The sequence below is a fragment of the Camelus ferus genome, chromosome 13 (genome assembly GCF_009834535.1).
Source record: "Camelus ferus isolate YT-003-E chromosome 13, BCGSAC_Cfer_1.0, whole genome shotgun sequence".
NCBI lineage: Eukaryota > Metazoa > Chordata > Mammalia > Artiodactyla > Camelidae > Camelus > Camelus ferus.
In genome coordinates, this window is record NC_045708.1 from 56,190,854 (window position 1) to 56,207,943 (window position 17,090).

The 17,090-nt window shown below is 37.0% G+C and overlaps 1 protein-coding gene and 1 pseudogene across 2 annotated transcripts in view; both read right to left on the minus strand.

Annotated features, from left to right (window-relative positions):
- The window catches only part of SLC44A5 (solute carrier family 44 member 5), a 312,707-nt gene that overhangs the window by 93,053 nt on the left and 202,564 nt on the right, over nucleotides 1–17,090 (minus strand). The window lies entirely within an intron of this gene.
- On the minus strand, nucleotides 11,673–12,304 carry LOC102517916 (annotated as a pseudogene).

The window sequence follows — 17,090 nt, forward strand, 5'->3', positions numbered from 1 at the left end:
CAAGGGGGCGGGGGGTGGGAAGGGACAGACAGGGATTTTAAAATGCAGAACAGATAAACAAGAGTATACTGTATAGCACAGGGAAATATATACAAGATCTTGTGGTAGATCATAGCAGGAAAAAAAATGTGACAATGAATATATCTATGTTCGTGTATAACTGAAAAATTGTGCTCTACACTAGAATTTGACACAACATTGTAAAATGACTATCACTCAATAAAAAAAAAGAGAGAAAGAAGGAAAACCTGCCACTTGCTGCAACATGGATGGAGCTTGAGGGCATCATGCTAAGTGAGATAAATCAGACAGAGTAAGACAAATACTGTGTGATGTCACTTACATATGAAATTTAGAAGAGCTCAACTCTTGGAAACCAAGTAGAATGGTGGCTACTGGGGGCTGGAATTGGGGGAAATGGGGAGATGCCGGTCAAAGAGTACAAACTTGAAGTTAGAAATGGAAAAGTTCTGGATATCTGAAGTACAGCATAATGATTACAGTCAATAATACTGTGTTACATACTTCAAAGTTTCTAAGAGACTAGTCTTAAATTTTCTTATCACGCAAAAGAAATGGTAATTATGTGATAGGATGTAGATGTTAGCTAACACTACAGTATCATTTTGCAACATTTAAATGTATCAAATCAGCCCACTAAATGTCATATATAAATTATATCTCAATAAGGCTGGATTAAAAAATTAAAGAGGTGGTGGCAGTTGTGTTTCAAGCAGAAGAAACAACAAATGCAAACGCCCAGAGGGCAGGTAAGACCAGGGTTGCCCTGGGAGCTGACAGATGGTCAATGTGAACAAAAGATAAAGGAGAAAGACAGCAGTATGAGAGGACGTCGGTACAACAGTATGACTGCGTAGACCTCAGTTTGGACTTGTCCATCAGGGGAATCCACGGTCAGAGTATTTTATGTGTTAAACGACTTGACAGTTCATGACTCACCTTGGCATATGTTATCTCATTTGGATCATTACAACTCTACAAACCTGACACAAGAGCTATTACTAATGCATTGTTTTACAAATTAGGTAACTACTGACTACAATTTCAGCTCACTATCTACTGAAAGTTCTTGAATAGAAGAGTAATATATCTAAAACAGTAAGTTAGATTTTGTTTGGCACCTGGATGGAGAAGGAATTGGAATGAAGTATGTGGCATATGTGGTGAGTGCAGAATGATGAGAATTAGGGAAATGAGGGCTGAAGTAGGATGGTGGCAAGACAGAGGAGAATGAAACCAGGACCGTTCTGCTTCATCAGCATCAACAGCCTTCCAAGCAATCTGTTTCCCTGGGTCACCAAGATACCGTGAAAATAGATGCCACAGTATCGAGAGAGTTTATGGCTTGAATGAATTTCTCCCTAATGGTTTTTAACACAGAGAAAGAAAGGGATGCTCACAAATCTTTGAGCATCAAATCTTACATTTATCTCTCCTATGGTCTTCAAAGCACTCTGTTCCACTTTTTTATTATATCAACTTGACAAAAATATATTTTCTCTGAGTATTTGGAGTTCAAAGATCTTGTTTTTCAGTTTTCTGCTGTGAATGTGGTTAGGTGACATCTGTCTTTTCTGTAATGGACATAAAGGGTTGCCTGTTGTTGGTTTTAATCCCCAAGGGCCACATCAAAAAATGGCTGGCCTTGAATGCTCCTAAATGTGGACTGACCATTATTAACAACCCATGTGACAAGTTATTGAATCGTGTTGTTTCTAGCTCTTGTCAACTGCATATAAGTGGGCAAAGACAGGGTAATAGACAAGAAGGCAAAGAGGAAAGTGAAAACTGAAGACAAGACAAAACCAATAGAAAAATAAGCTGAAAAGAGATTTAAAGAAGAAAAAATGAGAGGAAAGAGTAGGGCGCCTGATAAAAATCGAAGAATTAAGGTAAAGGTCGAGAAGGAAAAAGGCAAAAGGGAAGAAATTGGAGAAACAAGATCAAGAAAAATGCAGAGAAAGAATTATTAGAAAAGGAAAAGAAAATATATAGAGGCCATACATAAGAAAGTTTACTGAAATATGTTTGGGTTTGGAGAAAATCTAAAAGCGGATATGCACATTCGATTATAAAAGTAATATTTCATATGTCTGCAAAAGGAGGTAATGAGGTGGATAATGGTTATTAAATTACCTGGAATTTAATTTCTCTACTTTTACTTTATACTTAAAGTAATTTTAACAGTCAAATAATAAAGGTTGAACATTAGAGCAAAGTTCAAGGACATCTGTTCTTTGTATCTATTGTTCCCCTTCCTAAAACTATTACAGTTAATTCCATTCTAACACAATTATTATTTGTCAGCTACCTAAAAGCCACTCAGCAGTCCCACTGTGTCTCTTTCTGTCTCTCCAGTTAATATACTTGGAGAATCTACCGAAACTTCCTGTCTGTGCAGCTTGGTTCCAGAAGAGTCATAGTGAGGACAACCTCCACTCTAATGATAATTAAAGCTGAGTTACAGGAAACGCACAGCATCATCGTTCACACTTTGCTGCAAAAACTCTGCGTGTTCAGTAGCTGTTTATTGTTAAAAGTTGGAAGATTTTCAGACTTTCACCCTGACCTCATCTTTTAGTTACTGGATAAATGTGCCGAAGTGTGTGGAGGGGCAGCCTGTCTTGAGATTCTCATTGACTGGGGTTGCAGCAGCAGCAGGAACAACAGCTGAGACACTGCCTAAAGACTTAAGAAGGCCAAGATGGAACATGCTGGACACAAAAAGAACTTGAGTTTACCTTACCTAATGCAAATATTTGGGAAGTTAACTGGGAAAAATATTACTGGGAATCCTAAAACTGTTTCAAGGAATCATTAAATAATGCTAAACTATCCCTGACTCTTAATCATCACTTCTGTTGAGCTCCATGGTAGCTTTTTAGAATTTTGATATATCAAATTTAACTTAAATTTAGATAGCAAGTGAATATAATTGCTTCATCTTCATTTATGTTCACTAAGAGTTTTTCTAGAAGAATAAAGTCTTAGTTTTAAGTAGTTGAACTGCAGCTTTTAGTCATTCTTCCCTGCCTCATGCTGCAAACAAAGGGCAAGATACTCAAGATACAGCCTCTTCTCAGCATGGGCTTGCTCCTTGAGAATCAACAGTCTGAGAATGTAGGTTCTATCTAAAGTTAACAACTGGCAAGTCTCTTAACACCCCTTTAACTTAGTTTCCAGCACAAAGTTACTGTTTCTATCCACAACACAGCACTGAGTGTGGAAAATGAATTATGCAACATCTGTAAAGCATGGAGAGCTCCCCATAGAAAAGCGTGAGTTTGGAGTATGTGTCTATGAATGTGTGTTTAGAAAGCACAAGGAGAAGCAGAAAACTTGAACTTTGACATAGACGGAACTATAAATTATATCTATATTATCTTATATATGATATATATTATTCATTATTATAAATCATTATGCAAAAACTTAAATTTAAAAAGAGCCTTAAGCCTGGAAAGAGTTGCACTAGCCTAAAATATCTTCATTTTTCTAACATCGAGGGTCATTGAGATTTCCTCTCCACAATATTTAATATTGGCTCTCATTTTACTAAGAACACTATAATACATGATATACTTTCAGTGTACCCCCAAACATGAATTTCCCAGGAAACCATAATTATTAAGCACTCCATCCACAAAATCCTCTCTTACTTTGGTCTTTCAGAAAAACTCTTTCACATGCAACTTCTTTCAACTCTTCTGCTTCTTCTCAGTCTTATTCATGGACTGTTTGTTGTTTCTCTGTCTGCATCTTAATGTTGGCACAATCTCAGGGTTCTCTTGGGATCCAGCTCATCTATCAATTCTATCTGCTAATCTAAGGAGAATCTCATCTGTATCATGGTTTCCAAGGCTCTAGCCATGAACAGCTTTAACTTTTCTCCCAAATGCTAGCCCCTTATTTTTAAATTCAAATGCCCAACATTGAATTTACTATCTATTGCTCCCAGAGTTCCAAAAGTTTGCTCTCTTTTCCTTGTCTATCTACCACCCACTCTTTTCACCCAACCTAAAAATCCTGCCATTCTTAACTCCTCTCTGATCCTCCACATCTGCTTGATTGACAAGTCCTAAAATTCTCTATCCTACAATGTTGTTTCTTTCTCTCCAATCTTACTGTCACTGTCTGGGTTGAAGCCTCATTATTCCTTATCTGGACTGATACGACAGCCTCCAAACAGCACCTTGCTCTCTCTGACCCATCATTCACTTTTTATAAAATACAGAACTTGACATATAAATCCATTGGCCGAAACCTTGTAAGATTCTCAATCGCTTACAAAATAAAATACAAGCTCCTTAATCTGGCCCTTACTAAGCTGCTCAAAATTATTTTCTATCGTCTACCCACTCTCACCAATAACCTTCGCTCTCTCAAATCTTAGTGGCTTTGTATGTGGCTGAACCGTATGAAATTGTTGACATTTAACTGGTTTTGATGTAAAAAATGGCAATTTCATAGGGCTCAACTAATGATGCTTTTTTTCTCTGCCTTGAATGTTCACCCTTCCTACCTGTCAAAACATCAAGACTCAGCTTAAACGTCCGCTCCCTTGGGAGGTAATCACTGGCCAAACTAGGCTGAAGAAGACGTCCTGCCCTGTGCTCCCTTCCCACTCTGTCAGGACTCTGCCACGGTGCTGTGTTTCAGTTATGCATGCATACTTGTCTCCGCCACTAGAGTAGGGGGGACTTGAGGGTAGAACCTAGGACTTAATTTTCTCTACATCTTTACTTCTAGTACAACATTTAATTAGGAGTTAGTAAATATTCGTTGAATGAATAAATACTCTTCTGAATTTGTTATACAAAGGAGTTGATAAGTTTGTTGGTTAAAAATGGGACAAGGGTTGTTATTATGATTTAATATATTGTAGAATGCCTCTTTCTTCTTTTTACAACACTTTCTCTATTTTACTTCTTACTGGCTATGCCTTTGTTCTTACCAGATGGATTTAATACAGCTATGAAAGGAAAGATTCTACACTCCCAGAGCACATGGTCAAAATGAGCCCTGTGACACGTACGTAACCCACATGAAAGCAGATGTATAACGTTCAATCAGTAAAACTCTGGCAGGCAGCAAGCAGACATAGGCATCAGCCACCAGGTAAATGATTCCTAAGAAAATCCCAAGATTGTTTCTTGTAACATTCAAACCAAAATTGTTTTCTACCCACCAAAAGCCATGAGCATCAATGAAACCTCTCTCTGAAAATGCATGGGAGACATCCATAGAAACTGCAAATTGTTCAGGAGGCATTTTGTAGCAGACATTTTTGCAGAGCCTGTTTATGTTGAAAGAAGTTGCACTGCCAGCATGTTATAAATTTGTGGAATTAGTGATTAAGAAAAGAAAAGCCCAAGAGTAACTGAAATAGAAGAGATGAAGCTTGTTATTTTAAAGACTGTACTTGATATATGACTGGAATATTAGATATTCAAAAAGTATGATTTTAGACTGAGACTGTTAATGTTCCAGTTTCTCAGTCATCTCTGATAACGGGAAGATGTCTACCTAGCTTGGACTAATTGAGATACAGACAGGATGTGCAAATCAAAAGCAGATCAGGAGGAGACCCAGGAAGGACCAGGATCACAGCAGGGCTTAGATACTGGAAGGACTCAAACCAGGACTAGCGCAGAGATTCTGCCCCAGTCCCCCCCTACACATTAGTGAAAGAAACTGGATATTAATATCAGAATCATAGTTTCTGATGCTTACATATCACTAGTTGCTAAAATTGATAAAAGTAAGTTGGAAAATTATACACAGTCAATTCCTTAGTTGTGTTCAGTCACTTATTCTCAATTAATGTTTCTGTGGTTGTCATAAAACCACTGTCACACACAACTGAGAATAGATTCTTAAACAAAGGAGATGTGTACGTCATTTAAAAACACTATCCCGGTGGACAAAGTGAGCATCCCCGGTGTCTTCGCTTGGGATGCTGTAATGAAATAACATAGATGGGGGTGACTTAAAAAACAGACATTTATTCCTCTCAGTTCTGGAGGCTGGGAAGTCTGAGATCACAGGTCCAGCACGGTCAGGTTCTGGGGAGTGCTATTTCTCTCACTTGCAGACAGCTGCCTCCTCGCTGTGTCCTCACATGGGAGAGAGCGAGAGCAACACGAGAGAGGGAGAGAGAGCGCACGCGCGCAAGAGCTCTGCTCTCTTCTTATATGGGCACTAATCTCATTGTGGAGAATCTACCCTAATGTCCTCCCCCGAACCTGATTACCTCCCCCCAGCCCCAGATATCACTGTAGGGTAGGGCTTCACCATATGCATTTTGAGGGGGACACGAATGTCCAGCCCTTAACTTTAGGTCAGTAGCACTTCTCATAGTGCAGTGCCAGAACAGAACCACATCCAGTTTGGGTGTGGTATCCTTTGTTAATACATAAACCTCTTTCTAAAAAACATAGCTGAAGAAGGTTATTTAAATCTGTCACATAAACTAAACGTAAAATATAAGCTTAATCATTTGACTTCTGTGAGTATATATTTCATTTGAAGCAAGATGATCTGGTTCATTTTATCCAAAAGCACAGACAAATGTCATACTAAAATGGAGTTCTATGACATGCACATACGGGTTTCATACAGTGACCTGAGGCTTCATGTCCTTGAATCTCAAGATAAATAAAATCCTGGAAGAGACAAAAGAATGCCAGATACAAATGCCAGGTTAGCTATGCTGTCCTTTGGCTTTCAAGGCAGAAGCCTCACCCTTGGCTAGCTTGTGAATATTCTACCCTAAGCTTCATTTTTGGTCCAGAGCTTTTGGCCAGCATCGGTCTTTGTGGCTCCCCTGCTGCACTGTCTCCTTGGTATTCTTGGCAGCTGCCTTAGGTGGAGAGGTGAGCACCAGAATAAAGTGAAGGACAAAAGCCTGCTTGCTATGCTTCGGCATCAGTATTAAAGTTAGTTTAGCATTCTTCAGTCCAAATATCCTGTCCTCATCTCACCACACAACACACACCCCATCCCATATTTTCAAGGTCTTTCTGGATCTGAAAATGTTCAGAGATGTGTGCTTAGTTGACAAAAGCACATCAAGACTATCAAATAAGAAGGCCCTCACAAAAACCTAGCCAAGCTGACATTTAGATGCTAGGCTGGTAAACAGTGCAACGTGTTGATTTTTATTTAGCTCCATATGATCCTGTAGAGACTCCTACGTGCTTTGGGATACATTAATATTTGTACGGAAGAGAAATATAATCTTTCCTTCCCCTCTCTCCCCCGCCAGTCTCTGGGTAAATACATTCTCTCTGAATATACGAGCAACAGACAGGAAATAGCATATGTCTTAGATGCTGTTATCAGCTTAAATGACAGAAAAATTTATAAACTCAATCCCAGGCTCATAGGCTTCTTAAAATTTGTTAGTAAGCTTTTTAGTTTGATTTTATTTGCAGCATGCACCTCAGTAATACCTCTCTACTTTTTCAGAGGGGATACTAAAAGATAAAAATATATTTTAATAAAGCTAAGAATTTTTTTATGATTGATTTATTTAAATCCTTACGAATTCTTCTAAAAGCAGTAAAAGAAGAGGATCTTAGGCTCAAGACAGAAAATCTACCCTTTGTTCTCCTGAATTTTATTCTATAGATCCCAATAGTGATAAACATGCCGGTACATTCCTGCCTCTCTGGTATCATCCTTCTGGCAGGGAGAGACAAAGGTGTGTACGTTTAACTCTGGTAATGGGTTCCTTCTGGACTGTCTTGGATCATGCATGTCCTAGCTTTCTCACATCAGCATGGATAACAGGGACTAGAAGGTAAAATGATTACATATTACGAGAAACTCAGCAGAAGGCTTCAAAATAAAACAGGCTAAATAACAACATATCCTAGAAGAGGAAAAAAAGGTAGACTTAAAGTAAAGGAAACAGAAAATAATTTACTTAAATGTAGAAAACACTTTGAAGGTTTCTCATTCCATCTCCCTAGTAAGTGCATCAAATGCTCGGCTTTTGCACCTAAACTGGAAAACCTATTCTCCTCCGTTTCCCAAATCCCCTCCCTTGTACCATTTTTATTCTGATCTTTTTCAAAGGTTTTAGATGCTTCTAGCCTAAGGAAAAGATAATTACTTACAAACAGAAAAAGAAAATTCATTATTTGGAATTCAAATATGCTGGAAAGTCAAGAATATATGGCATCTAACTCTCAAGTGGACTCAGGTTTTTATAGAAGCTGATATTTAAATTCAGTGAAAGCTACCCACCAGCAGCCTCAAAAAGAAATTGATCTTTGAAAAAATAATAGAGAATGCTATTAAGCTAAATCTGACTAGCAAAAAAATCCATAAGAGCAATCAAAGAAATTCACAGAAAGAAAAATGAACAATAAAAGACAAGGGAATTCTCCATGCAAAACCTAGAAATGAAAGATATTTTAAAAACATGATTTTATAATTCATTTGCCCTGTAGCAAGTATCAAAATTATGTGATAAGTCTTTAGAGACTGAATACAACATGACATTAATTTGTATGGAAAGAAATACACATGTTTTGTGCTCCAAAAGACTTAACATAACCAAAGAAAAAAGCCAAAGATATGTACTTTTTTTTTAAGTAGAGGGAGGTCAAATCCATTCTATGTGCCTAAAGATGTAAGTTCACCTTTAGTTATAGCCCAAAGGAGTGAATATTAATAGTTGTCACCTTTCTCTGATGAGAACAATATTTTGAATGACAAATAGATATTCATTAGATCATTTAATTATATGTGTGTCTTCCTAACTGCTTAATATTAGAGAAGTATGTGACCGAAATAATGGTTTGGGTTAGGTAACCTTGTACTTAAGGGTCTCTTTCTGTCCAATTACCAGGCAAGCTTTTCAGATGCACTCAAAGATTTAATGCACAAATCCCTTACGAGCTGTCTGGTAAAAGGTTGGGGTAGCACAAATAAACATGATAACATGACCTCGTTGCAGAAAATCAGGCTGGGATTCTAAGTGGATATGCTTATTTATCACTGTTGGATTGCTACAGTAAGACAAAAAATAAAGAAATATGAATATGTCATAAGTATATAGCAGAAAATGAAAATTAAAATTTAGTGTCATTATAACAAGGTGCTCATATATACCTTTATGATATCAAAGAAAGCATTTATTTCTCAGAAATCTCTACCTATATATAATTGCAGATACTCGATTTTAATAGACAAAGTTTACTTGCCTATATTCATTGGCATTTCCTTTGTAGTGATTACACGCTCCACTCTAAAGGTTTACTTTTCCCCATTTCATCATCTTAAGAACTAACAAATCCTATCTTTTTACAAATACTAATTTGATAAGTGGATTATCTGAAGAGAAAAAAGCCAGACAGAAATAATATTATATACCTAATATTACAGCCCCAAATGTATGACAAGTTCTTACCTTCCCAGTGAGAAGATTAAAAGAGGGGCTTAGGGTTTAATCAAAATATATTGAAGGGGATTAAATAATCAAAGATCCATTTATATATCTGACTTACAAGTTTATTTACACATGCATCTGTAAAATCATACATTATGTAATTATAAATGATATGTTAATTTGGAGTTAGTGTCTTTTTCTAATTAAATTTCATGAAAGAAACTATATTTAAGTATAACTGACTTACAATTTACATTAGTTTCTGATGTACAAATAGTGATTCAGTATTTTTATATATTACAAAATAATCACCATTTTAAATCTAGTTACCATGTGTCACTATACAAAGTTACTACAATATTATTGACTATATTCACTATGGTGTATATTATATCCCCATGACTCAGTGTCTTTTTCCGTATGACTTATATAGCATAATACTCTCTAGGTCCATAAATGTTATTGCAAATGGCAAGGTTTCATTCTTTTTTATGGCTGAGTAATATACCATTATATATATATATATATATATATGCACATATATAATATGTATACCATATCATATCTTTATCCATTCATCTATCTGTGGGCACTTAGGTTGCTTTCACAGTTGGCTATTGTAAATAATACTGCAGTGAACACTGGGGTGTGTGTATCTTTTTCAATTAGTGTTTTCACTTTCCTCAGATAAATAGCTTGGAGTGAAATTGCTGGATCGTATGCTAGTTCTATTTTTAGTTTTTTGAAGAAACTTCACACTGTTTTTCATAGTGGCTGCATCAATTTACATTCCCACCAACAGTGCACAAATGTTCCCTTTTCTCTACACCTTTGCTAACACTTTTTTATTGACTTTTTGACAATAGCCATTCTGGCAGGTGTGAGATGACATCTCGTTGTGGTTTTGATTTGCATTTCCCTGATGATTAGTCATGTTGAGCACATTTTTATGATTCTTTTGGCCATCTAAATGTCTCCTTTGCAGAAATGTCTGTTCAGGTCCTCTGCCCATTCTTTCATTGGGTTGTTTTCTGTTTTTGGTTTTTTGTTATTTAATTGTATAAGTTGTTTATACATTTTGGAAATCAACTCCTCATCAGATACACCGTTCGCAATATCTTCTCCCATTCAGTAGGTTGCCTTTTTGTTTTGTTGATGGTTTCCTTTGCTGTGCAGGTTCTTTTTAGCTTGATGTAGTCTCATTTGCTTATTTTTGTGTTTGCTGCCCTTTCCTGAGGAGAGAGCTCCAGAAAAATACTGCTAAAATTATTGTCAAAGAACTTACTACTTATGTTTTCTTTTAAGAGTTTTATGGTTTCAGATCTTATATTTAAGTATTTAATCCATTTTGAGTTTACTTTTGTATGTGGTGTGGGAATTGTCTTGTTTGATTCTTTTGCATGCAGCTGTCCAGTTTTTCTAAAACCATTTATTGAAGAGATGTCTTTTCTTCACTGCATATTCTGGCACTCTTTGTCATAGACTAATTGTCCTGTATAAGGGTGGCTTTATTCCTGGGCCTTCCATTCTGTTCTTGATCTATGTGTCTGTTTTTGTGCCAGTACCATATTGCTTTGATTACTACAGCTTTGTAGTATACTTTGAAATCAAGGAGCATAATACTTCCAGCTTAGTTCTTCTTTCTTAAGATAGCTTTGGCTATTTGGGGTCATTTGTAGTTCCATACAAATTTCATAATTATTTGTTCTAGTTCCATGAAAAATGCCATGGGTATTTTGTAAGGAATTGCATTGAATCTGTGGATTGCTTTGAGTAACATGGATATTTTAAGAATATTAATTCTTGCAACCCAGGAGCTCATAGTGTATTTCCATTTATTTGTGTCATCTTCAGTTTCCTTTATCAATTCCTTAGTTCTCAGAGTACATTTTTACCTCCTTTGTTAAATTTATTCATAGGTATTTTATTTGTTGATGCAATACTAAATGGAATTGTTTTCTTCATTTCTTTTTTATTGAAGTATAGTTGGTTTACAATGTTGTGTCAATTTCTAATGTACATGTTTCAGTCGTACATATACATACATATATTCCTTTTCATATACTTTTTCATTATAGGCTACTATAAGATATTGAATAAAGTTCCCTGTGCTACACAGTAGAAACTTGTTGTTTACATATAGTTCATTACTAGTGTATCTGTACTTATGCAACAGATTTCTGTGTATTAATTTTGTTTTCTGTAACTTTACTGAACTCTTTTATTAGTTCTAATAGTTTTTGGTGGAGTCTTTAGGGCATTCTATATACAGTCGTGTTGTCAGCAAACAGTAACAGTTTTACTTTTTCTCTTCCAGTTTGAATGCATTTTATTCCTTTTTCTTGTCTGGTTACCATGGTTAGAACTTCCAATACCATGTTGAATAAAAGTAATGAGATTGGCCACCCTTGTCTTGTCCTTGATCAATCTCAGTTGGTAACATCCCTTTTTTATTCCTTGGTAAGGGTCTAAAAAAATCCTAGAACAGATGCATTTTTCTAGTCTTACACGGACAATTTCATCCCAAAAGTCTCCAGAGAGGCATATAACATATAAAGGAATCCACCTTCATCCCTCTTGCTTTCATACACTTCACAATTTGCCATTGACACATTCATCATGCTGCGTCCATTCACTAAGAGGAAGAAGCCTTGATTAGCATTGGGCTGTAAGCACCTTCTAATTAACGTTGATGAGTTCACTCATATTGACGTGATCAGGCACTAGGAAATTTGTTTTATGCAGGACAGGAAGCTGCTTCTCACCCTTATATCATTCTATTATTACCAGGATTTTGGTAGGATACTTGTCTTAGAAGAGCTGGACACCTTCTACTCATTGTTCAAAGGTTTGGTGCTGTTTGAAGATTTTCTCCGATGGCATGGCATGGCCAGCCGGGTAAGGGCAGCGAGGCGGAGGGTCACTGCAGCTCCAGGCAGTGATGGTGACAGCTTGAACTGTCCACATTTTATGTTTTTTACATCATAACTACACATTTTTATTTTGTGTATCCCTTAACTACCTATTGTAGTTATAATTGACTGACTAATTTTGTCTTTTAACCTTCATATCTGCTTTTTGAGTTGCTGACCCACTGTCTTTACTATATATGTTGCCTTTTACCAGTGACTTTTTTTCTTTCATTTATTTTCTTATTTCTAGTGATGGCCTTTCTTTTCCACTTAAAGAAGACCCTTTAATATTTCACGTAAGGCTGATGCTGGTGATGAACACTTTTGGGGTTTGCTTGTCTGGGTAACTCTTTACCTCTCCTTCAATTCTAAATGATAATCTTTTCAGATAGAGTTGTAAATTTTATCCCTTTTAGCACTTTGAATATATTATACCACTCTTCTTTGGGCCTGCAAAGTTTCTGCTGAAATATCAGCTGATGTAACTAGTTTTCTTTTGCTGGCTTTAAAATTCTTTCTTTAAGTTTTTCCATTTTAATTATGATATGTCTTAGTATGGATTTCTTTAGGGTCACCTTGTTTTACACTCTGTGCTTCCTGGACCTGGACATCTGTTTCCTTCCTTCGGGATAGGAAAGTTTTCAGCTGTTACTTCTTCAGATAAGTTTTCTGTCCCTCTCTCTCTTCTTATTCTGGGACCCCATTCATTTAAATGTTAATACACATGATGTCGTCACGAAAGTCCCTTAAACTGTCGTCATCTTAAATTTTTTTTCTTTTTGCTGTCCTGATTGGGTGATTTCCACTGTTGTGCCTTCCAGGTCACTGACTTGTTCTTCTGTAGCATCTAATCTGCTGTTGATTCCATCTAGTGTATTTTTCATTTATTTATTTTTCACCTCTGATTGGTTCTTCCTTATACTTTCATCTCTTTGTTGAAGGTCTCACTGTGTTCCTCCATTCTTCTGAGTTTGGTGCGCATCTTAATGACCATTACTTTGAACTCTGTTAATTAAATTACTTATCTCTGATTCATTTGTTTTTTTCTGGGTTTCTATCTTGTTCTTTTGTTTGGAACATATTCATCTGACTCTTCATTTTGTTTAACTTTCTGCATTTGTTTCTATGAATAAGGCAAAACAGGCGCCTCTCCTGGTTTTAATGGTGTGGTCTCTTGTAGGGGCATCTGACGTACAGACTGGATGTGTCAAGCAGTTTTAGCAGGCTGGATGAAGCTGAAGCGGGTGCAGGCTTGGGCTGCTCCAGGGAGCTCTGCACCAGAGCTGCCTTAGCAGGAAGGTTAGAGTTAGGGCAAGTGCAAGCATGGGGCAAGGGACACGTTGGAGTGGAGGCAGAGGGGCTTCAGCTGGTATGGGCTAGGGGCCTGGGGCATGCTAGGGCAGTCTTAACAGGCAGCCAAAGTGCCTAAACCATGTTCCCATCCTGTTACCCAGGTGGAGAAAGAATACCCCAAAAAAGGCATTTTCCAGGGCCTCTGACCCTGGAGAGAGTTCATGTAGTTCCCTGTCCTTTTGGCAGACACTCTAAGTTTAGTAAATGGATTTCCTTCACGTATAGTCTAAGTGCCCTTTAAACCATTGTTTTTTTTACCACACCCCACAGTGGATAAGTCCGCACACAGGCACCTCAGTGTTATCCCTCCCTACTGCAGATCACTGCATCAGGGCTGGGGTTCCTGTCGATATTATGCCTCTGCCTCTCCTCTTGTTATTGTGCAGAAGCTGTTTAATCAGCCCTCAGTTCTTCTTTAGGAGGAATTGTTCTAGTAGGTGCAGATTCAGTGTGTCTAGTGGGTGGAGTAAGTCCAAAGTCTTCCTATGCTGCCATCTTGAATCGCCCCCAGCTCTGACACTTGGAGCCAGATAACCCTACCATTATCTCACGTATACCAGCTTTGCCACTAATGTGTTGTGTGCCGTTGCATAGTGACTTGCTGCCCCCAAGTTTCAGCTCCCTAATATACAAATGGCAGTTAGAAGTAAACACCTTGTAGAGTTGTCCTGAGATTAAGCTGTCCTGAAGATCAAGTGCCTGATACATATCCTTTGCAGAGAAGTAGTCATCTTGTATTTGTGTCCTAACAGATTTCAACAAATTTATTGTGCATGTATTACCTGCCAGGCAATGTGCTTAGTATTAAAGATACAGTGGTGAACAGGCAGACCTATGGCTTACTCTTGTAGAGCTCAAAGTTTAGAGAAGAGACTTATTCAAATAATTGTGTGGCAGTTCTCCACATGGCAGTCTGGGCTTTTGACTCCATCCACCCAGAGGTCATCCTCAGCATTTTAGTTATGTCCATAAAAAGTGATCCAACTCTGCAATGGAGTTCAGGAATTAATGATTTCTGAGGAGTTCACGAGAAGGCAGAGAAGAGGACACACACTGTACACCATATGCCAGAAACACAAGAACATTTCCCCATTGATGTTTTTGTTCTCCCAAAGTTCCTCCTCATCTGCCAACCAGTCTTAATTCTTTTTCTTCTTTCTCCATCCATTGCACAGATATGGTTTTCCTCCCACTCTCAGCTTGTCCCCCACCCACCAAAAAGAAAAACAAAATATTGCTGTGAAATGAAAAGTGATGTGTTTATTGTACTTCAGAGAAGTACAGAAGAACTCTAGACTTCGTAACCTGGAGACATGGATTCAAACCCCAGCTTTGACACCAAGTCATCAGATAATCTTGGTTAAGCCTTTCCACCTCTCCAAGCCTGTAATCCCAAAGCAGAATGCTGAACCAAATAAACTCTAAACTTCTTCTAAAGGTAAGTGGATAATTGTTATGATCCTGTTTCAACACAAATATTAAATGATACTAAATTTTTTAAATTCTATAGTTGAATTCAGTGCATAATTATTTATGTTTGGACAACCCTTCCTACTTCTACTCCTGCTCCCTTAGATTTAGCTTCATTAGCTCAGTTGCTTAACATTTTAACATCTATGTTTATCTGTAAGGTTTAGTTTTCTACAAAATCAGCTAAGCTTATTTTGGGTGAAAAAAAAATAGCTATTGAATTCTTTCAGCATGCTAGTATTTCAAAGCAGCCAGCCAACAACTGCTATTTCCATTGTCTGTTTTTCACTTTTAAGCTAAGAAGAGTGAAATTTACTGATGTTTTCCCAACCCAAGCTTTCCTACTGTGCAAAATGAATAGTTAAGCAGAACATTAGCAGAACAGTTTCATTTCTAACTCTAGGAGTGAAGGCTTCCCACCACTGTCACACAGAAGGATGAACACTTACAGACAATACATTTATTTAGTGGCTATGAACGTCTTTTGACTAGAAAAAGAAATAACAATCATCTGCAGTACTTTAAATAGCAAACATCTGTTTTTCCTAACATATTTCAAATACTTTGAATTTCCTGATTAGTTGTTATATGAGAACTGTATTTCTGAAAGACATAATGAGGCAGTTTAAAGATGAGTCTTAAATGATCTTCAAAGCAAAATGAAGAAAAACGCTCATGCTTTTGGTAAGGATGTTTAAAACAGATCCACTAAAAAAACTTCTTTCAACTATGTGCACTTACACCAAAAGTTCTATTAAATATTGCAAGTGAGGGAGGGTGATATATAAATGAATAAAGCATAGATAAATGAAAATACATCACTGTAGTCTAATAAAATGGCAACACAATCCATGATGCTATTAAGGAAGACTGCTTGAGCCAAACATGAAGATTTTAGAAGTAATGGTGTGAAGCATCTTTGTGAGCATTACACAAATGTGTGCATACATCATGGAGCAGTTTCCAGAAGTGTGAATGCAAACACATCTATGGGCAATTGCTCCAGGCTGAAGGTTGTAGATTTATTTTGGCCATATCAGCCTTTTTTCAGCAATTCACAATACAAAATGGAAAGGATCATTTATTTTTCTCATATAAGTTTATGAAAGGTGCATTGTATAAGTATTTCCAGGTGACTTATAAGTTTTATTTTTCATCCCATGTCTTTTCCTGCTCCATGGTTTAAAAAAAGAGTCGTCACTGGGGAGATAAATATTCAAGTCAAATGCAACAATGGAAAAAATTTGGATTCTAGGAACAGTGAAAGGTAAGAGCCTCACCCTTTTTTTTAATCAGGCAAATATTTATTGAGTACCTATTACATACCAGACTCTGTAATAAGGAATGAGGATTCAGAGAAAGAAAAGTTTAAGGGGACTCACAATCTACTCATTGATAAAAACAGATAAACAAGCCAATTAAATATCTTTCATATGATCAGGGTCATAAATAGAGTATGCATAATGTATAACTTATTTACAGAACACAGACGAGAGACCAGTGGATTCTGCCAGAGAGTAACTAGGGCTAAGAGTTAGAAAGGGGGCACTTAGACTTGACCTCTATATGTGAGTAGAAGATAGAGAAGGGCATTGAAGACATATTTCTTCAAATTGTACAAATAATAAAATTTTAGGAGCCCGATGTATTTCCTTCAGGATCTCTCTTCAAATGCCTATGACTGCTCTGTACTTACTGATGAACTGATTTCCCAAATATACTATGCACACAGAACGCTAGTACAGCATGCTTTTATTTATATAGAGAAAGGGATAGAAGATACATAGATATATATTATGCATACACACACAAGTATATACTTTTAAATGCACACATTTATTTGAAAGGATGCACAAGGCATTGACAACACTTGCCATCTCTGAGGCAGGATTCTGAGGTACTAGGGACTCCATGCCTTTTCTGTATCATTTGAA